The sequence below is a fragment of the Macrobrachium rosenbergii genome, chromosome 12 (assembly GCF_040412425.1).
Source record: "Macrobrachium rosenbergii isolate ZJJX-2024 chromosome 12, ASM4041242v1, whole genome shotgun sequence".
NCBI classification, from domain to species: domain Eukaryota; kingdom Metazoa; phylum Arthropoda; class Malacostraca; order Decapoda; family Palaemonidae; genus Macrobrachium; species Macrobrachium rosenbergii.
In genome coordinates, this window is record NC_089752.1 from 96954964 (window position 1) to 96978236 (window position 23273).

Genomic DNA, 23273 nt, shown 5'->3' on the forward strand with positions numbered 1-23273 from the left:
AAGGTGCGTTGCAAGGTTTACAGATACCACATGCAAATGTACCGGTGCTATAAAAATTCAACAATTCTGTCACTTGATGTATTAGGCACACTTTACCCTCCGTACGGTATGTGGGTGGGCCGATTCCAAAACACGTGGAGATTACTTTCACTAAAAGTCTGATACTCCGGATGCAGGTTCGCATCTCGCCACAGGCGCCAGAATTTCTTCATATTCTTCAGTTTGTATCTTAGCCTTTGTAGTGAGAAGTGTATCCAATAACTGTGAAGAAAACGATAAGTACGAGGGCATTGTGGTTATTACAACTATACACACACATATATAATATATATGTGTGTGTGTGTGTAGTTGTGTATATAGTTGTGTATATATAATATATATATATATATATATATATATATATATATATATATATATATATATATATATGTGTGTGTGTGTTTTCGATAATTGTGTATATGTAATATAAAAAATATACATATGTGTGTATGTGTGTGTGCGTGTGTATATGTGCATAGCGTACTTAAAAGGATAAGCGTTATATGATAGCTTAAGAAATTTTGCATTGCCCACATTACTGCAACAGAGGCATCAACGAGGTCTGAGAGAGCACGAAACATAAATGAGCAGACCTAAAACGAACAGGAGGTACCGCAACCCCTACCACGAATCAGCCAATAAGCGCTCAGAACCTAACAACGAAGGAAGAAGAGGAAGCAGCACCGACACAACAACAACAGCAGCAGGAGCAGCAACACTAACAACAACAACAGCCCGCCCTGACAACAAGATGGACGTGTCTATCTCCTTGATGCTGTCTCAGCCCTCGACAGCACAGCGAGCCACTTCAGCAAATAATCATAGGACTCTTCTGCTGACGATGATCGATCGGGTGAGATTCACATGGCGCTGCAAGAACTCGGACCGGTATCGAACCTGGAGGCAGAGTCGAGTTTCAAGACTCACAAAGTCCGTCAACTATTTTCAACGAGGTATTTTGTAGCACCCGCATATAAAGAAGAATCATGATACAATAATAATAATAATAATAATAATAATAATAATAATAATAATAATAATATTCAAGACGAAGGCCAAGCCCTAGGACCTATGAGGTCATTCAGCGCTGAAACGGAAATTGACAGTAAGAGGTTTAAAAGGGGTAACAGGATGAAAACCTGGCAGTTGCACTGTGAAACAATTACTGTTAGAAGAGGGTGGAAAGTAAGATGGAGGAAAGCATATGAATGGAGGTACAGTAATAGGAACGAAAAGGGTTGCAGCTATGGGCCGAAGGGACGCTGCAAAGTACCTTAAGTAATGCCTACAATGCACGAATCACGATACAGAACAAGGGAACAACGGCTAAAATTCTCCCTGCGGAAAATGTGGAGGTCCTTGCGTCCATTCAAAGATGTTTTCTACTAACCACGATGAAATAAATCATATGAATTCTATAACAGAAATACTGTTTAGTCAGTTGCAGGGGTGTCGAGGTTTCAGTTGATGGTCCCTTGGAGTATGAATATAAACAAATGTGCAATACTTATTCAATGCCTATTCTTCAATACCCTGAGGCATGCACGTGTATCAATGCGAGTGAGATAAATTATCACTAGACCCTAATCGAAAAGTGTATCTTATAAAGATTAATTACGTTGGTAATATGCCACGCACTCATACCTTTCAAGTTATACAGCAAACATCCCAGTTTATAATATACACGGTATATACAAACACACACACACACACACACACACACACACACACACACACACACACACATATATATATATATATATATATATATATATATATATATATATATATATATATATATATATAAATATATATACATATATATATATATATATATATATATATATATATATATATATATATATATATATATATATATATAAATATATTTATATACATATATATACTTATATATATATATATATATATATATTATATTTATATAATTATATATATCATATCTATATACATATATTTTACATACATATAGCATCCTTACATGATTATAATAAAAGAATAAATAAGTACATAAACCCTACCGACTGAAAGCAACAACAAAAGAAGAAGAAGAGAGAGAGAGAGGTTCCAACCGAGCTTAGTGATGAATTCCCATCGAAATCCCCAATTTCGCCTGCCCGAAGGCCCGGGCCATAACTCATTCCGCGGCCCTATTAAATGTCATGAAAACATCCACGTTGCTCAAAATATTGGCAAGACGAATATCCATAGGTTAAACGACGTAGGTATTATTTTATTATTATTATTATTATTATTATTATTATTATTATTATTATTACTGGTGAGGATCCACAATTATAGTGCAAATAAGCATTAAAAATATATATAAAACGAGAACTTTTGTGAACCTGTTCGAATCTCCTGCTAAATTTACAAAAGCAGTAAAGTTGCTCGCGAAGTAAAAGTTTTCATAAAAAAATTTAAGAATTGAAAAGTGTGTTGACAGAAGAAAACCGGTCGTAATTTGAAGCCAGCATATTAAAATGTGTTGTTGACATTCTAAAACTGTCAACAACACCTAAATTCTTATATCTTTTTTTCTCAAAAAATTTTTACCATCGATTGTAACTTTACTGCTTTAGTCAGATTGAGAAGGAGAATCAAAAGTTCTCGTTTTATATATAATTTTAATACGTATTCACACTGACATCACTGTAGATTCCTTCGCCATGTTGGTGACTTATGCGATGATTATTATTTTTATTATTATTATTATTATTATTATTATTATTATTATTATTATTATTATTATTATTATTATTATTATTGTGGATTCCTTCACCATACTCATGCGATTATTATTATTATTATTATTATTATTATTATTATTATTATTACTATTATTATTACTGTGGATTCCTTCACCATGTTAGTGACTCATGCGCGTATGAGAATATTATTATTATTATTATTATTATTATTATTATTATTATTATTATCAAAAATGCCATTTCATTACTAAACAAGAATGTCCACCTGTGAAGGAAAAAGAGAAACGGTTGTAATCGAGTCAAGATTCTCTCAGAAAGAGAGAGAGAGAGAGAGAGAGAGAGAGAGAGAGAGAGAGAGAGAGAAACGACGAAGGTCATTCTTGGCTATATGACGTACTATTTAAGAGTGAAGGGTGTGAACACATCCCGACCCGCATCGCTTCGCCCTGATCCAGGAACCGAATCAGGAATCCGGAACGCACGACGCACCAACAAATAAAAAAGAAAGAAAATCTCCAACGATACTGGTGCACTTGCATATTTTTCCATGGAGGTCATCTTCAAACGGAACTAGTCATTTGCCCTTTTATTTATTCAACTTTGCATTTGGTTGCCTCAATTACTTTAGGTCTGATATCTGTTACTTGAACTTTCTTCATGAGTCACTATGATATATTATATCGTAAGCATAGAGCACTTGCATACAGCAATAAAAAAAACTATGAAAACTGGTTACTATGCGTGGAGCGTTTTGCCCTTGAACCTGAGTCAGAACATTCTTTCCCCATTCATTGCTTCATAATGTTCACCGAGCATTAAACCTCTCTTTATTAAAATCATCACTGAAAGGTCTGTCAGCCCTTTTTTCCGTACTCAGTGGATTCATGTTTGCGTCACAAAAATACTGACTGATGAGGCGGTAAACATTAACAGGTTTTTGTACGAAATGAAAATTTATATACTTTACCCTTTATTACTACATAAAATTGAATGTTATAGTTGAATTCACATTTACCGTGTATTACACTTCTCCAAATGTAATGCTGTGTTTACACTTATATATATATATACATACATATGTATGCATATATAATATATATATATACATAATATATATATATAAGCATACATATATAAAACCGAGACCAACTCGACATGTAACAGGAAATGTGCCTTGGAGCTGAACTCACCCTTTCAAGTGAAGACACATTTCCTCAATCTTTCAAAGTGAGACGAGTCAGGGAATACTGATAAGAGAAAGGAATTCCATAGGCTGGAGGTGAGGAGGAAGCGAGTTGCTAAAAACAACTGTCTTTGCTTAAATGGGGGTATCGAAATGTATGAACCTCTCTCTCTCTCTCTCTCTCTCTCTCTCTCTCTCTCTCTCTCTCTCTCTCTCATAATGGTTACATACCTTAATTTCATGTATGCCCCATTTATCACACAAAGCTAGAAGCAGTATCTCAGAAAAATACTCAATCATGCAAGAAGTTTGTGTTGATATTTTGCAAAATAAGAAGGTAACATAAGATTATGAAACGGCAATATGAGCCTGCGGATACTGTGTCATTAAAAACTTCTAGAACACTTACGAAAGTGTAAAATTCCTAAAATAATCTTAATTAACCTTAATTAACAAAAAGTCAAGTTGCGACTTAGTGGCTCCAGAAACAACTGTATATAGGAACAAGCAACCAACCAAAGGCTGAACGGCCAACATGGCGTAACCAAAGCCTGACATCTTATGGCAGAGCAAAAGCAGTTTATCAGATGGAATAACTTGCACTTTTCATGAGTTTTCGCATGAACATCACAATTCAGATAAAGAAAACTCGGTACCGCCTCTCCCTCAAATTCCAGGAAATAATCAACGTTTATGATCCAGGACCTGCATCATAAATTTAGAAGAGCCCTGATGAGCATCCTTTCACACGTTATGACGTGAAGAAACTTTCAGTACCAAATGACACTTTGTGGAGGACTTACTCAGAGAGGAAGGTTGGGACAGCAAGGTTGAAGAATGCAATGTCTTTCGTAGCTATCAATAAAAGAGACCATCTAATTAAATAGAATGGAAAAACTGACCGTTGGCAATCTGCTGCTGTATACTGGAGCTACCGGGATCACAAAACATGATCGGGGTAACTTGAAATTTGTCCAAGAAAGTGAGCCAACACTGAAGTCAAGAAATGTTTGTTCAAAGTCATGCTGGATACGAAGGTCATCAATTTTGGCAGTTTGATAACAAGTGTTCCGAGCCAGGATGTGCCTCTATATCATGTCACAAGAATGCATCCTTCACGGTGCTCAAGAAAACGAGCTGATTGCAGTATCAAGAGACGCGAGGTCATTGTCATGCAGTAGGTCAAGGTCATAAAATTTGGGTATGGTTGAAGTGCTCTCACCAAGCTGTATCTGTGCACGAAGTTCAATGAAGGTATCTTAAAAGTTTCTCTGGAAATGAGCTAAACGCAGTGCGGGAAGTACTGTCATAGCCAGCACTATATGCCCCGGCCATTTGCATGACGGTACATTTAAAAGACACCGGAACAAAGGGCTCCATAAATAAATAACAAATAAATAAATAATTTCCAAATTCGGTGCGGTCATTCAGTTAGTATGCGACAACTCGAACAAGAGAGACGACTTGCAGGACGTCCATGACTGCTGGCATATACACCCGCCCAGCACCGGAACATCCGGCGAATCGCAAGCCAAGCGAAGCTCATCCATGACCTTGACCTCTGACCGACTGATGAAACTGACGTTTGACTTTTGGGGAGGAAAATCAATAGAAATGTTCTTTGCCGACCCCCTGCAAAGGTTCACTCACGTACTAATGAACTTTGATCTTTTTACCAGGTTGCCTCCTCCCCCACCTCCTACTCCTTCTCTACCCCTTCCTCCTCCCCCTCCCCCCGCACCCGACCATCCGCCCAATCCATTCCTCTCTAATGCCCTCTTGCTCCCCGAGCCCGCCACCGGCTCCTGCCCTCCCCTAACACAAAAGGAAAAAAAAAAGTCAACTGCGTGTTGACCTTTGGCCTATAGATATCGTCATTTCTACTCGAATTTACATTCGTCTTTGAAGTGCTCTTCTTGCCCTGACAAATGAACCATCCCGAAACAATCAGGAACGTCAAGTTTTCGGAATGATTTCCCCTTTTCCTTCTTCTTCCTCTTCCTTTCGCTCTCCTCGTCAATGATTCATTCCCGAGTGATAGCTTTATGTCACATTCGATCGACGAAAACTTGAAGGAGAGCATTCGAGCATTCGCCTTCTACTTTTTTCTATTTAAGCAATATTTCTCTCTCTCCCTATTCTTCTATCAAACACCTGGTGGCATATCAGTTTCCGAATGCTTCTTGACCACAAGTTTCATTTTGAGTGTTTATTATAAAGCAAAATATTCCTTTCAGCTTGATTCCCGGGTACACAAACACTCGACTAAATCATATTAAAAACGTTCGTACAATATTTTTCAAGTGTTTACGACCGGCAACCGACTCTCTCTCTCTCTCTCTCTCTCTCTGAGTCTGTAATCCAAGTACCGTCACTTGAACAAAAGATATATATACGGGTATCCCACATAAGACCTTAATGGTTATTGTATGAGTGCAAATGTCTGAGCACCTTCATTGTCGCAATATTGTAACTTATCTCAGTTAATGCCGCCATGCGCTGTGCATGATGCAACAGAAAAAACTCGGTATTCTGCATGGTACCTTACAATAATGAAAGATCCCATTACTGTGCAAGATTAATCATTGTGCATCTCTCTCTCTCTCTCTCTCTCTCTCTCTCTCTCTCTCTCTCTCTCTCTCTCTCTCTCTCTCTCTCTCTCTCTCTCCAAACGTTCCCCTTCACAACAGACCAAAAGCTTCCTGCTCTCATTCCCTTTAAAGCTTCATGCATCTTCCAAACCAACCCCCTCCATCTTTTTTTCATTTGGTGCACTGAAAATCGCCAGCTCCTCAAATACGTTTTAATAGAGCTACAACCGACCCGTTTTTCTATCATGACGATAATAGAACAATACAGATGAGCCTCGAAAACACGTGTTAGATACAGTGGTGAGAAATATCCTGGCCAGTTCGCTACCTGAACTGATTTTTGTGAACCCTTTCCATCAGTCCGTATACGAAGTACAAAACTTTCCCAAGTATTTCACCCATATTACTTACAGCCTTTCCTCCTCCAACATTTTACGTCCGCCCACGTCCGTTCCCCGTGCGACTTGGCCTAAAGCCTATCAACAACGCGGTGCGCATTCTAGGTATCGTGTGGCTTCCCAACAGGTGGTTGGCTGGGTGATGCCCCTTAACCTTATTCCCCAGTTCCAGTGTCTTCAGCACCGCCCCTCCCTCCCTCCCTCGCCCGCCTAAATGATGCAACGCAGCGCAGAGGACCTTCCCGTCCCGTTCTGCTTTCCCGATACAGACCTGCGCGGGCGAGGCAGATGATGCTCTTGCGAAAGAATTAAGGAACTGGAATTGTTATATAAAATTCGGGTCAAAGGCCTGGCGCTGAGACCTATGAGGTCATTCGGCACTGAAAAGGAATTGAGAATAAAGGTTTTAAAGGTGAAGCAAGAAAAAAACCTAGCAGGTGCACTATGAAACAATTGTTAGAAGAGGATTGAAAGTAAGATGGAAGAAAGTTCATATGAACGGAGGTACAGCAAAAGGGGTTGCAGCTAGAGGCTGAAGCTAATCTGCAAAGAACCTTTAGTAATGCCTACAGTGCACTGCGTGAGGTGCACTGATGGCACCACTCCGTTGCGGGCAATAAAGAATGGGGACCCTTTTAAAATGCGCTTATATAAAGAAGATAGACGGATAACCCCTTTATTTCCAACTTCATACATGAATACTTGACAGGCCACTCGCCTGGTGCTATTTCAGAAAATAATAATTCTCTAACAAATGGACGGGAAAAAGACTCGCACGTCCGAGCCCCTAATTACATCTTAATCGGTTCTGCACGTTACACTTCCTTAGCGACCACTGCTAATAACTCTCGTAATTCGAATTCCCCAAGAACGCAAGGGGTCAAGAGGACAATGCCATGTGCAAGAAACTCTTTCTTCAAGTGCAGAGTTGAATTGAATTGAACTGAATATAAAATTTAGGCCAAAGGCCAAGTACTGAGACCAATGAGGTTTTTCAGCGCTGAAACGGAAATTGACAGTAAAAGTTTGAAAGGTGTAACAGGAGGAAAACCTCAAAGCAGTTGCACTATGAATCAATGTTAGGAGAGGGTGGAAAGTAAGATGGAAGAAGGAGAATATGAAAGGGGGTACAGTAAAAGAAACAAAAGGGGTTGCAGCTAGGGGTCGAATGCACGCTGCAAAGAACCTTAAGTAATGCCTACAGTGCATCACATGAGGCGCACTGACGGCACTGCCGAGGATTTTTAGAACAGAACCCTTTCTTAATACATTAGAACGAGTGAATCTGGTAATACAGCTTTTAAATACAGTATTCTTCAAGTCTATAGAGATCTGCCGTCATACTGTGGCACGGAAGCCTTTCAATATCCTGAAAAGGAATTGGAACTGGAATATAAAATTTAGGCCTAAGGCCTAGCGCCTGGGACCTATGAGGTCATTCAGGAGTGAAAGGGAAACTGAGGGTAAAAATGTTTGAAAGGTGTAGCAGGAGGAAAGCCTCGCAGTTAGGTGGAAAGTAAGACAGAAGAAAGAGAATATGAAAGGAAGTACAGTAAAAGGAATAGAAGGGGTTGCAGCTAGGGGCCAAAGGGAGGCTGCAAAGAACCTTAAGTAATGCCTACAGTGCACCGTGTGAGGTGCACTGACGGTACTACCTTCTAGATAGGAAATAACTTACCCATATCTTATAATAAGACTTTTCTCGACTCCGCAGTTACCCTTTTGGCGGCAACCTTGCACGTCGTGCCAGAATGATAGGTCTGATCTCTTTAAGCCGTTCACGCGATTCTTTCCAGAGAAAATGAATGCACAACTGACACTGTGCTTCCAAAAAGCCTTGAGGGTAAAATATAAAACGAGGAGCCTTACGAAGACATGCCAGAGCAAATGTCAGCTCGCCCCAGCCGGAGCCCAGTGAAATTAGAGAAGGACTTTCATTAAACCCTTCAGCGTGTCTATGTTATTTGTCACGCGATCTCGCTAAGGAGAAGCGGAGACAGAAACATCAGTCGGAGGGGTCACTCATCTCGAATAAAGGAATTCCCAAGAAACCCGCCTCTCGACAACTGTTCACTTTAATTATTAAAAGTCTATTTTCACAACCTACGTCTCGTAACCGTAAGCCACCTCAGGAGGAATTCACCCTGGGGAATGTTAGAGCATCCTTCGTCGTCTTGTCTAAGGTTCTCATTCAGGATCATATTGTTTACTTTGGAACTGGAATATAAGATTTAGCCCAAAGGCCAAGCGCTGGGACTTACAAGGTCATTCAGCGCTGAAAGGGAAACTGACAGTAAAAAGGTTTCAAAGGTGTAACAGAAGGAAAACCTCGAGGTTGCGCTATGGAACAATTGTTAGAGAGGGTGGAAAGTCAGGTGGAAAGAAGAATATGAACGGAAGTACAGTAAAAGGAGTGAAAGAAGTTGCCGCTAGGGGCCGAAGGAACACTGCTAAAACCCTTTAGTAATGCCTGCAGTGCACCGCGTGAGGTGCACTGACGGCACTGTCCCCTACGAAGACAAGGCTTTATTGCAGCATCAACTGCGCTCGAATTCAGGCATTCACTCACAAACTAACAATACTTAACGCTGTTTAACTTCGATGATCGAATGTTTGTATTAGTACACATACATACATAGTACACATACATACATACATACATACACCGGGGTACCTGAAAAAACGTATTAGTTATGATATTCAGTAAATCGCTGTTTCTCAAAACCCAACACCGTGAAATCTTCATGAACGAAGTCTTTCCACTGACGAAATAAAAGCTCTCATCACAACATTTTCTACAATGGCACTCACGTCACTGTCAACAATGGTTAGTCTTTCAGTCAACAGATGATATTCTCTCTCTCTCTCTCTCTCTCTCTCTCTCTCTCTCTCTCTCTCTCTCTCTCCTCCTAAAGTCAGGCAACACATCAGCCGGCCACCATAAACATGGCCGTTTCCGGTTGTTTGTTGCCTGTCGAAAAAACCGAAATTCCCAGAACCAATGTTTATAATAATAATAATAATAATAATAATAATAATAATAATAATAAATAATAATAATAATAATAATAATAATAATAATAATAATATATTCCAAAAACAAAAACAATAAATATGAAAAACATCTACAACCAAACTACTACATATATATATATATATATATATATATATATATATATATATATATATATATATATATATATATATATATATATATATATGTATATATATATTTGTATATATCTATATAAATATATATACATAAATATATATACATATGTATATATATATATATATATATATATGTATATATATATATATATAATTTCGTTAAATTCCATGGCTTTTTGGTTATTAATCAACTTATTTCTTTGGAAGAAGGCAGAAGATTCAGGAATTTTTGTCAAGCCATTAAGAAGTTGGTTAATAACCAAAAAGCCATTTAGTTCAACGATATGTAATATATATTGAATAATAGGAAATATATATATATATATAATATATATATCCTTTGTTCGCCATAATATATATATATATTATATATATATATATTGAACAAAGGAAAAGTGATGCTAAATATCCTTTGTTCGCCACAATTTATGGGATTTGGAGCTGTAAAGTCTTTTTAAAATTGTTTAATGCAAATGTATCCTTCATTTATAATATCAAAAACATGCTTATAAAAAATAGCACCCAAAAAGATATCAATATTGTAAACAAGGATTGTGATTTATTTTACTTGGGTCAGAGCAGTAAAGAATTAAATACCAGATTAAATCAACACAAATATTCAGTACAAATAGGTCAGACAAACAATGATCTATTTTTGAATCTAAGTGAAAAGTCCCACCGAATAAATTGGATGCAAAGCAACGTAACATTACGAAATAATGAAACTATTTCCACTAACTTGTTGGAAGCCGTTATGATTCAGTTGACCTGGGAGAAGAACCTTAATTTAAGCCAAGGATTATTTTCTTTTGACCCTGTAATAAAACATACATTCCAGAAGGATTTGAAAGACAAAATAAAGATGATTACCAATAGGTAGATTTCGATGTTAATCTGTTGACCGTTTTGTGATCTCCCAAACTTTTTGTATTCCCTTAGACTTATACCCACCATATAAATTTGCCCTTGTCTCTGTATATCTTTAGTTGCTGTGGCCATGTCTTGGTTTCACTTTTCCTTCGTGGCTGTAACTTTGTTCGTATAATGATCACATTTTTACCTTTTTGTGCTTGAAAAACAAACATACATATATACATATATATATATATATGTATATATTTCATATATATATTAATATATACGAATTCACTCTATCTTTCCCAAGTGTAAAGTGTGTGTATTCGCTATTAAAACCCCTCTATCTTTCCCAGCTTAACAATGGCTACCATATGTATACGTATGCCATATATGTATGTATATATATTTTTGGGTCAGGCGAAAAGTTCTACAGTGACCAAGTGTGATATATCACTGATCTATACTGTGTACAATTGGATTCGTTTAAAGTACTACAGAGGTTCCTGGAGGATTTTATAGGGCTAAATGGCTCTACAGGGATCAGTTTAAACAGCAGCTGTAGGGTCAGTGTAAAATGGGTTCCTGCTATTTCCCAAATGTATACTTATAACATCGACTGTGCTATAAAAACTAAACTCATACTGCAGAATAAAGCTACTTATACACCTAAATGTCTCATGACGGACATTCAGGTAAGTGTCCGTTGCTCCTCATTAAAAAATTTAGCGTCCGAAACCAGTAACGTGACGTTCAATGTTCGACTTTGGAAATCAGCACAGGAGAGTTATAATAAAAAGGGCCCAAAATTCCCCCCTGCAAGTTATGTTGGGAAAATATGGTGGAGTTATGATAACAAAATTCCCTTCAAGTTATTTTTGGGAAATTATGATTATTCGATAACAAACATTCACTTCATTAATTTTTGGTTGACAAATTATATTATATATATATATATATATATATATATATATATATATATATATATATATATATATATATATATATATATATATATATATATATATATATATATATATATATATATATATATAATATATATATATATATGTGAAATACTGTTTTACCGATACCTTATTTGGAGTTCACTAATAATTCCGATGCATTGCAAACGCAGTTTTGCCAAGTAAGGCAGTATAGCATGAATTAGAACAGAGGCAGCTTCCATCCCATGGCAGCTTCGCCTAGAGGACCACTAACAATTAAGATCTGTTCGGGATACGTGATTACATCATTTGCGCTTAATCCGTGCAGCCGCACTAACCACCAGTCATTCACGCGAAATACAGACCAAATTACTCTCGAAAGTTGCAAATGCATATTAACAATTTCATGCCCTAGGCAAAGCATCCAACCAACCCATTTCTGCAAAGTCTTCTTTCTTATCGTATATCATCGAGAATGTGTACTGTTACATCTCCTTGGTCCCTACTTCTAAAGGAATGGAGAGAGAGAGAGAGAGAGAGAGAGAGAGAGAGAGAATTACATGCCCTGCGTAACGGCATAGCCACTTGAAATCTACATTGCTAGCGGTTTCGTGACGTGAAAGGGCACCTTAATTACGGGGTTCCAATTGTTCCTTTCTCAGCCTTGTCCTGGCCGCATATTCTTTCTCTCCACGAGAGCAAACTGAAGGAATTTGCCTTCAAGTGTTGCCAGTCAACGACGAGACCTAAGTTTGGTACAAAGTAACGACTCGCATTCCCCTTCCTGTCCATACCATCTCGTATATCTCATGTGATTGGTGGCTCTCTCTCTATCTCTCTCTCCGTCCTCTTCAGCAATGCATTGCTCAGTTCAAGTAGCGTGCACCGTTCAACAACGAGTGTGGGTAAAGGATACATTTTATAACTTAACAAACGATGTTGGTCGCTGTTACCCTTCCGTTGCCATGTTGTAGATTATACCCATCTATCATTTCTGGAGACTGCAATTCTTAACCAACTCAGAAGCAAAGCAAACCTTAATGTTTTTGATAAAATTGGACATTTGCTTGGATTTGAAAAAAGTTTGATAACCTTACCCCAGTGATGCAAGCACCAGCAATCAAACTCCTAAATTACAAAATTTGCTATTTCACTGATATTCAGTTTGGAAGCTTTAAGCCCTTTTCAACATCTTCCAATGTTTTGTTACTGTTGATCTTCGATCCAAATACAGTTTACCGAGCTGCCCATTAACTGTTCAAAATAACTTTTGTTTGAAAACGTATAATCATTGGAAACAAAGTTTTCTTAAGGCATCCGATGTAGAGCGTGTAGATTTAGCACTGGCAATTGACAGAGTATGTATGTATGTATGTATAATGGTCACTAGACACTACACTTTTCAGCTATATCCGGTTACCAACGACACAGAAGGCTACATATTATCACAGATATTGCATGAAGACTGTGAACTAGATGAACGCTTTACACAACTCACTTCAAAATGATGGATTTATATGCTTATGGTCTTGACTTGTATCTATAATCCGTCCTCGTTTAAACTGGCCGAGCCATTTTAGACAGGCTTATGTTTCATAAAAGAAACTGAAGGCAAAAATGAAACTGACCGGTCAACGCTTACTCAAGCTGCATACGGCCTTAACATGCAGCCTCCAATTCTGATGACCTTGAACTCGAGTACCTTTCTAATAATTTACATACCTTCCACCAGGACTCGAACACACGTGACCAAAAGCCAAATTGAATGTAACTTGTGGGAGCCATAAAATACTTATTCGTGTAATGTTCAATGCCAGTTCACACTGATGATGATGAAATAAATAAAGAGATCAACAGATTGAAGCCATTTCATCTCAACCAGACGTCGCGCCCAAAGGATGTTTATCTGAATCGGTTTCTCATGGACAAATGGACTTTGCTCTTAGAGACGGCACAAACAGATACAAAAACTTTTTAAGTCCGAAGTGGACGTTACTGTAGAAAGGAACGGATTACTAGAGCTAATCTCTCTCTCTCTCTCTCTCTCTCTCTCTCTCTCTCTCTCTCTCTCTCTCTCTCTCTCATCGACAGACAAATAGTTGACATGCCTCATCAAGCAATACGATTATAGCATGAAGGCGACTAGGAACAGAAATCAGATGGGCCAAAAGACCATTAGAGTTGAATCAGCCTCATTTTTGCAGATGGACTCTGGCAATATAACGACAAAAGGAATAGAAAAGTAGTCACAAAACATTTTCTTCTACAAGTGGACACCACAATGGCTAGACATTCTTGAAGGAATTTTCCATTTGCAAAAATGATATGCCCGTCCATATATGCTTACGTGTTATCTACGGCCCACAAAAAATTTCAAAAATACAAACTGGTGTATTTTAACATCAATTTTACCTTTTATCACATAAATTTTACCATTTTTTCATATTAATTTTACCGGTTTTTTCTCAGGTTAATCTTACCATTTTTTAGATTTTCATCATTTTTTCATATTAATTTTACCATTTTTCAAATTAATTCTACCATTTTTTCAGATTAATTTATCTATTTTTGATTAATTTTATACATTTTTCTGAATAATTCTACCATGTTTTCAGAATAATTTATCTAATTTTATTATTAATTTTACCATTTTTTCTGACTAATTTTACCATTTTTTCGGATTATTTCTACCATCCATATCACTATATATCCCTGTCCTTTCCCCTCTACCCCTGGCCAATGTCAGCCTCACCTGAAACAATAAAGGACTTTTATAATGAATTTTCCCAACCGTTGTTTTTCACATTCTCCAAATTAAAAATGCAGTATTGGTCTCGTGACACTTTTCCCTGATGCCCACGATCGTCTTGTTTTTCACCGGTGGGATTATGTTGGGCGTCCCTTCTCCCGCTCTTTACGGAGTAAATGGCTGCGCTTCAGATCTGTTCTGTGGTGCTTCTGTTGCATCAATGCAGAGAGAGAGAGAGAGAGAGAGAGAGAGAGAGAGAGAGAGAGAGAGAGAAAAATTTACCATGCCGTGTGCTGTGAATTGCCTTTTCGGTAAATGTCTCTTGCAAGGCTCAATCATGAGGGAGGAAAAGTCGAATTAACTATAAACACGAATTCTATTGCATCAATGCAAAGAGCAAGAGAGAGAGAGAGAGAGAGAGAGAGAGAGAGAGAGAGAGAGAGAGAGAGAGAGAGAGAGAGAGAATTACCTTTTCAGTAAGTGTTTCTTGCAAAGCTCAAACAGAAAGACAAAAAAAGCATCGAATTAACCATAAAGCGAATGCAAGAAATGCTAGACGCTACACGAAAAATATAGTCTGCTCTCACGATCAATATACTGAAAACTGCCCTAGCAAAAAATTACGAAGATACAATCTTGTATTTAATAAAACGATGCGTTAATGAACATGTCATATGTCTATATATTCGAAAATCCAAGACTACCTGTTTTGAATGTCATCTTTTCCGTATTTAATGATCTTTTTATTTCTTTATCTTGAAAATAAGGCGGAGAACGACCACTACAGTATTCCTCGTGATGGCGTACTTCGAAAAGATAACCACTACTGAAATTCGTATAAGCAGTTATTCTTTTGCTCTTTTGCCTGGACTTGAAAAATGCATAGCATTAATAAATTAAGAAACTTTGGAGTCATGCGTTAAAATGGTAACCATACAAACACACCGAAATGGTTGTGATCATTTTACTTGGTAACTGAGATGAAACTCTTAACCATAATATATATATATATATATATATATATATATATATATATATATATATATATATATATATATATATATATATATATATATATATATATATATATAAAAAGTAAGATATAGATATATGTATGTATGTAAACAACACCAGTAACACGAAAAACCACAGGGTAAGGTGGGGTAAGATGCCCCGTGAGGTAAGAGGCCTCCCCAGGGTATTCGTGGATTTCTTTGCGTTTGCATCCATACTGATGATTAGGTATGCTGCGCCATGTGTACTCAGAAGTGTGACCAAACCATGTAAACATCTGAACCGTTTTGTCATCTTGAGACCAAATTTTCGGTTTTAACCACTTTCCATATAAGTTCTGTATGATTTTACCAGCATTTTAGGAAAAGATTGTTGTTGGTTTATAGTCCCTGTGGTGTTTTACATATCTTTTGAGGATATGAGAGTAAAATGAGATTGGTTTTAACCTTTTATTTCACAATGCAAGGCGACCGCATTTGATTTATTTTAATATAGACTTTGGGGTAAAAGGACCCCCAGCCAATGCGGCAAGAAGCCCAGTGGTGGGCTTTTTAGACCGCAGGTAGGCATTTTACCTCATTTATAAATGAAAACAGTTAACACTATAGTCTGTTGGAATGATCTGATTTTTTAGAACAACCAAGTGTGCATCCTTTAGAGAAAATGCTCTCAGGTCTGTCCTTCAATAAATTAGTGGAGGACAGGCCTCAAAATCTGTAACAAGAGAGTATAACATTCCTAGAAAACTCTAAGGCGACACGAGATGGAAAAGTGAAATATCCTGGAAGTAATACACTTGGGATTTTAGGCAAAATGCACAATTTGAGATGTTAATAAGCCAAATAAAAGAAATGGAGAGGGCCCTGTTTGACTTAACAGCAACAGGTGTAAGACGACTTGCATATGAAATTCCAAAAATAAATGAAAGTCCCTTGCCATTTCTGCGAGAAGTCGAAAATGGCTGTGAAAGACTGGCTAAATGCTTTCCTGAAGAGAACCTCTCAGCATCCACACAAAAACCGAGGGCAACTAGCATAGAAAGACTAGGTGGTTTTAATCGTTCTCGGGTGTCTTCTTATTTTAAGGTATACCATCAGAATTTATTGGGAAACAATGATGGTCCAAGGAATGTGTGGAATATGGGTTAAACAGTTATCACAAACATCCAGTCAGAGGTCCATTGATATTGTGGCAACAAAGAGAGTCAAAGCGGTAGGACGTATTACAAGTGGAGAACGAGGCCAGACAACATCAGTGTTTAAGTGCAATGAGTGTAAGTGGGGCATTCCTTCCTCTGATGTTCAGATCTGAGTGAAAAAGCATGTCACAGGCGTTAATGGATGGCAGCCCACCCGGATCCAATGCCCAGTGCACAGCAAATAGATGGACTGACGCTGATTGTTTCCTGGAATGGTTTCAGCACTTCGTTTCACATGTTGAGCCTTCTCAAAAAACATACACACTGTAATCTTAGATGGACATGATGCTCACAAAACATTAGCTGCTATAGATTTTGCACGAGAAAGTGCGCATTGTTACGATAGCTTTACCACCTCATTGCACACGAAAAATACAGCCTGCAGATGTTTCTTACTTGAAATCTTCGAAGGCTGCCTACAATAGAGCAGCAGATGGATAGTCGCAAACGCAGGATGGCGAATCAACTAATATGAAGTTGTAGGAATATGTGCATTCAGCAAAAACTTTCACTGAAAAGGCTGCTGATGGTTTCAGAGCAATAGATTTATGGCTTTTTAATCCTGACATCTTTTCTGGTAAAGATTTTGTTGCAGGAGAATTATCAGAACTGCTGCCTGAGTCTGGATGTCCTATCTCTGTAGATAAAAGTCTAGTCACGTAAGAATGTCCTAGTTCAAACGAAAAACTGTTCAGTGCTGGTCCATCAAATGAACTAGAGAACCCAAGACCTGCCTTAGAGAGAGCATCTCAAAGTGTTCCATGCCGTTCAAAACCTTGAGCTTCCACTGAAGTTAATGCAAAAGAGATATTGAAAGACCTATGCAGTCCACCAAAGTCCAGACAAAAGTGTATTAGGAAAAGGAAAACAAAAACTGAAATAATCACTTCAACCTTACAAATCACTGTTATTCGACTGAGTTCATGAAATAATCACTTCACCCTTACAAATCACTGGTTATTCGACTGAGTTCATGAAATAATCACTTCACCCCCTTACAAATCACTGGTTATTCGACTGAGTTCATGAAATAATCACTTCACCCCCTTACAAATCACTGGTTATTCGACTGAGTTCATGAAATAATCACTTCACCCCCTTACAAATCACTGGTTATTGACTGAGTTCATGAAATAATCACTTCACCCCTTACAAATCACTGGTTATTCGACTGAGTTCATGAAATAATCACTTCACCCCCTCACATATCACTGGTTATTCGACTGAGTTCATGAAATAATCACTTCACCCCCTTACAAATCACTGGTTATTCGACTGAGTTCATGAAATAATCACTTCACCCCCTTACAAATCACTGGTTATTCGACTGAGTTCATGAAATAATCACTTCACCCCCTTACAAATCACTGGTTATTCGACTGAGTTCATGAAATAATCACTTCACCCCCTTACAAATCACTGGTTATTCGACTGAGTTCATGAAATAATCACTTACCCCCTTACATATCACTTGTTATTCGACTGAGTTCACAGAGGCGTCTCCCACATGCAAAGAAAGCAACAAAGAAGAAAAATCTCCATCCTTTGTTTCTTTGAGGTTTGATGAATGGTCTTGTATAGTTTGCGGAGACCCCTTTGCAAAATGCAGCCTTCTGCAAAATAGGTGCTGTTTATGTCACGTGGAAACTGGCTACATGAAGATTGCACTCGAGGGACTTTTTCTTGTATTTGCCAAAACTGTGATTCAGAGGAATTACTTTTCATGTAAAATTTTACCAGAAGAAAGTATAGCAATTTTAATGGAGTAACGTGAAAATCAGTTCAGACAACAAACTAAATATAATCAAGTGATTTTTTTTATTTTAGGGGAAATTTATTTTTTCATTTGATAACTATTTGTTCTAGTTATTTCACTAATTAACCAAATGAACAGTTTCATTTAGATTCGTAAGCTAAACATGGAAAATTAATAAATAACAGAAAATTATATTCAAATACAAACATTTTTCAGGCAGTTAAGATTACAGATTATAATCTAATTTTGTCAACCAGAAGTGAATTTTTTGTATTGTACCATTTTAATATTATGATATATTACAGATACTGAAGATTTAATTTGTTTCAAATAACAGTATATGAAGATTTTTGCATTTACTGATGAATTCTATAACCTCTTCCACAGTAGTCTGACGGGTAAAAGGCCTCCCCCATGGGCTTTTTGCTCCGGTTACGGAGTAAAAGGCCCACTTTCAAACAAATTTTATCCAATATCTACACCAACATGAAAGTAAGATATGTTTATGAGCAACAAAACATAGATAGAGCATTCTTTGAAGTTTATGAAGAAAAATGTTCCGTTTCTCTAACACTATAAGTTTTGATGCAAGGCAAGTTTTCCCCTTCAGACTAACAATACTTCAGTCCTGTTAGATTACAGTTAAAACATTCACACACACACACACACACACACATATATATATATATATATATATATATATATATATATATATATATATATATATATATATATATATATATATATATATATATTATATATATATATATATATATATATATATATATATATATATACTGCATATATGCTTTCACTGCAATCTAACAGGATTGAAGTACTGTCAGTCGAAATATATGGTTTTGTTGTGTTAACGGTGTTTACATATATACATGCAAGCTTACATACAGATATATACACACACATATATACATATATGTATATATTTATATATATATATATATATATATATATATATATATATATATATATATATATATATATATATATATATATATATATATATATATATATATATATAGTATATATACTGTATATATTCATATATAGATATATATATACATATATATATACATATATACATATATACATATATACTATATGTATATATATATATATATATATATATATATATATATATATATATTATATATATATATATATATATATATATATATATATATAATATATATATATATCCAATGCAGCACGAAAGGACGTTCTTCTTGAGGATATAAATCCACGTCAGAAGGTGAGTGAAACCCGGGACTTTGAATAAGTACTTTCGTAGTTTATTCTACATTTTCAAGTTCACACTGAATACAAAAGAAGTTGACAGAGCCCTAAATACAAAAACAGAAGGGGACGGGATTACAATTTGTTAATCTGGGCAGTATGTTCTTTAAACAAAAAAGACAGGGACAAAGGATCACGGGATAATCCAGGGTGGAGATTAACATTCCTGGTGGACGTAGCTTCAATAAACACAGTTTCTAGCATATTCCTTTTCCGATGGTCGTTGATCTTGTAAATTATCGTTGACTTATCCCAGTTCATCGCATGGCCTGTCTTAAGCAAATGATCCGCAACGACATTATTTGATAAGCCTCTTGAAATGGCATATTTGTGTTGGAAGCTTCTACTTTTAGTCCTTTTGATATTTGACCAATATAAATCTTATTACATTCTTTGCAAGGAATACTGTATACAACATTGTTTGAATTGGGTGGGCTATTCTTAATTAGTTTACTTTTCAAAATATTATTATATTTAAATACTAAGTTATATCAACAGTTTTTAAAATGGGCACTGTAGGAATGAAATTAGGATGAAATGGTAATCAGAATGTCTTTTCTGCTCTATTTTTACATAGTTCTAAAAAATATGGAGGGTAACATAATGAATCTCCTATTTTATCAATAATTTAAAACCCTCTCCCAAAACTTCAGGACTACAAATTCTAAGAGCTCTAATATACATACTGGAAAATGATGACACCTTAATCTGTTTAGCATGGTTAGGGTAAAAATGAATATATGACAAATTATTCGTGGATTTCCTATATACTTTAAAACAAAAATTGGTGCTATTTCTAATAACTATGACCTCCAAAAATGGTATACAATTATTTTCTTCATATTCTATTGTGAATTTTATGGATGATACAAGATTATTAGTTGTTTGCAAGAAATCAGGAATATTTACATTTTCTTTTACTATACAAAAACAATCATCACATATCTAATCCAAAACACCTTAGAGAAAAGATTTCTTGGAATAAGTCTAGACTCAAAGAATTCCATGTAAATATTAGACAAAAGTGATGAAAGAGGGTTCCCCATAGCCATACCAAATATTTGTTCATAAAAATTACCATTGGAAGTGAATTTACAATTTTTTATACAAAGGTCAACGACCATCGGAAAAGGAATCTGCTAGAAACTGTTTACTGAAGCTACGTCCACCAGGAATGTTAATCTCCATCTTGGATTATCCCTTGATCCTTCGTCCCTGTCTTTTTTGTTTAAAGAACATGATGCCCAGATTAACAAACTGTAACCCCGCCCCCACTTTCTGTTTTTGTATATAAGGCTCTGGCAACTTCTTTTGTATTCAGTGTGAACTTGAAAATGTAGAATAAACTACGAAAGTACTTATTCAAAGTCCCTGTTTTCACTTCCTTCTGACGTGGATTTTATAATATATAAATAATTTATATATATATATATATATATATATATATATATATATATATATATATATATATATATATATATATATATATTACTAAAAGGACCTCATTCAAACTGGATGGTATCTAATGGAGTATTTATTCAGAAAAAGTTACACACGCTTTCTTGGATAAACAGTCCACATTATCAAGTATCTGTAGTATCTGTGTACAGATACTTGATAATGTGGACTGTTTATCCAAGAAAGCTTGTAACTTTTTCTGAATAAATACTCCATTAGATACCATCCAGTTTCAATGAGTCCTTTTAGTAATTCTACTAACGCACAGAACAATTGTGTATGTGATAAAGTTAATTATATAATTATATATATATATATATATATATATATATATATATATATATATATATATATATATATATATATATATATATATATATACACACATATATATAAGTATATATATACATATATTCTCGTACTACTATATAATTACACATATATGTACATATATTTTATATATATGTATATTCTGTATTTTATATCACATTGTTATTCCCCTGATTGAAGTTACACATGCGAATATTTATATATACCTGTGTATGGTATATACTCATATTCACACATTTATGAATATTACTATCACATGCCATCTACATTAGTGTAAACTTAAAAAATCGCTTTCTTATTAAAAAGTGCGTCCAAGAATATTATATTTAAAATCAAGAGATAGAATATACCTATAAGACCACTCGACGGCATCTATTTAGAAAATGAATGCATGCGTTGTCTAAAATAGTACAGGCTAAATATTCCTAGTTAGCAAAGAAGCCTGCATTTTAACAAATACCTAGGAAAATTTGTTACCACCGCTTGCACTACTTTACATATTATTCCCGTCAGACTGTTCTTTGCGCAACTTTTCCTGCATTTAATACATATTTAGTCCAGTAATTAAGCAATCAAGAGTTTGGGGTACCTAGTCTTAGCAAATACTATCCTAACCTGCACCGATACGCCATCCATTAATTGCCTATTCTAGCTTTACATGAACAAAACTTTGAAGGTAGGCCAAGTAATCTTGGCACTTCTTAGCTTACTAAAATGTTAAGATACAGTATGGTCTAAAAGCCAAACTTTAACTTAATACGGGGTTGTGAACCGAGGAAAATATTATATACATATACACGGCCTTGGTAAGGGCTACGATAAGCTAGGCTATGCCTAGGTTTATGCAGTCTGAAAATAAGACCTATTTTTACCTTTCTCTAAGGTTGTCCTGTTTTCGTATATGTGGCCATTGCTGGTAAGCCATCCCTCCAGTAACTCAACCAAACAAATCACTGTGATGAACAAAAATTTACAGTTAAGTGGCGAAATTCAACTGTTGTTGATTGACGCCAACAGGAACTTGGGCTTCATGCCGGAATCCGGATAAGTCCCGAGTGGCAAAATGTAAACATCGCTGTGAAAATAATAGTGACGCAGCGTCGTGGTTATCATAAAGATCTTTAGTATATAGATAGGTTTGTTTTTACAACGTTGTAAATTTCATTAAAGAATAATTATAACTCAAAAATTACAATAAAGTAAACATTATCAATTATTGATATAACTGTATTTAGTTTGATTCTCATTAACAAAGACATCGTCCAGTAAAGCAGAATTAAAATGATCAGGAACGTGATGGTACGTCACTGTACTCTCTTTTTCATCATTTTCTGCCAGGCCATAATTATGAAATAGGTATGAATAAAGAGTAATAACATAAATATGAGATCATTTCTTATTCAAATGTTGCTGCCTTTGTTTATTCATGGTTGATATCTAAAAGCGATGAGTCATCGTTGCCTTACCATCGCCATGCTCTCATCACAGAGAAGCCTTGCTCAAGTGACAAAATGTGCGAATAATTCAATTACTGGATCGAA

The 23273-nt window shown here is 35.9% G+C and overlaps 1 protein-coding gene and 1 long non-coding RNA gene across 3 annotated transcripts in view; one reads left to right on the top strand and one right to left on the bottom strand.

The window, feature by feature from the left end:
- Positions 1-22774, bottom strand: part of LOC136843772 (uncharacterized) — a 129552-nt gene extending 106778 nt beyond the window's left edge. Inside the window, exon 1 of the long non-coding RNA XR_010854670.1 lies at positions 22605-22774. This is a non-coding gene — a long non-coding RNA (uncharacterized lncRNA). The remainder of the gene's footprint in view (positions 1-22604) is intronic.
- Positions 1-23273, top strand: part of Rap1 (RAS oncogene family member Rap1) — a 126432-nt gene that overhangs the window by 40536 nt on the left and 62623 nt on the right. The window lies entirely within an intron of this gene.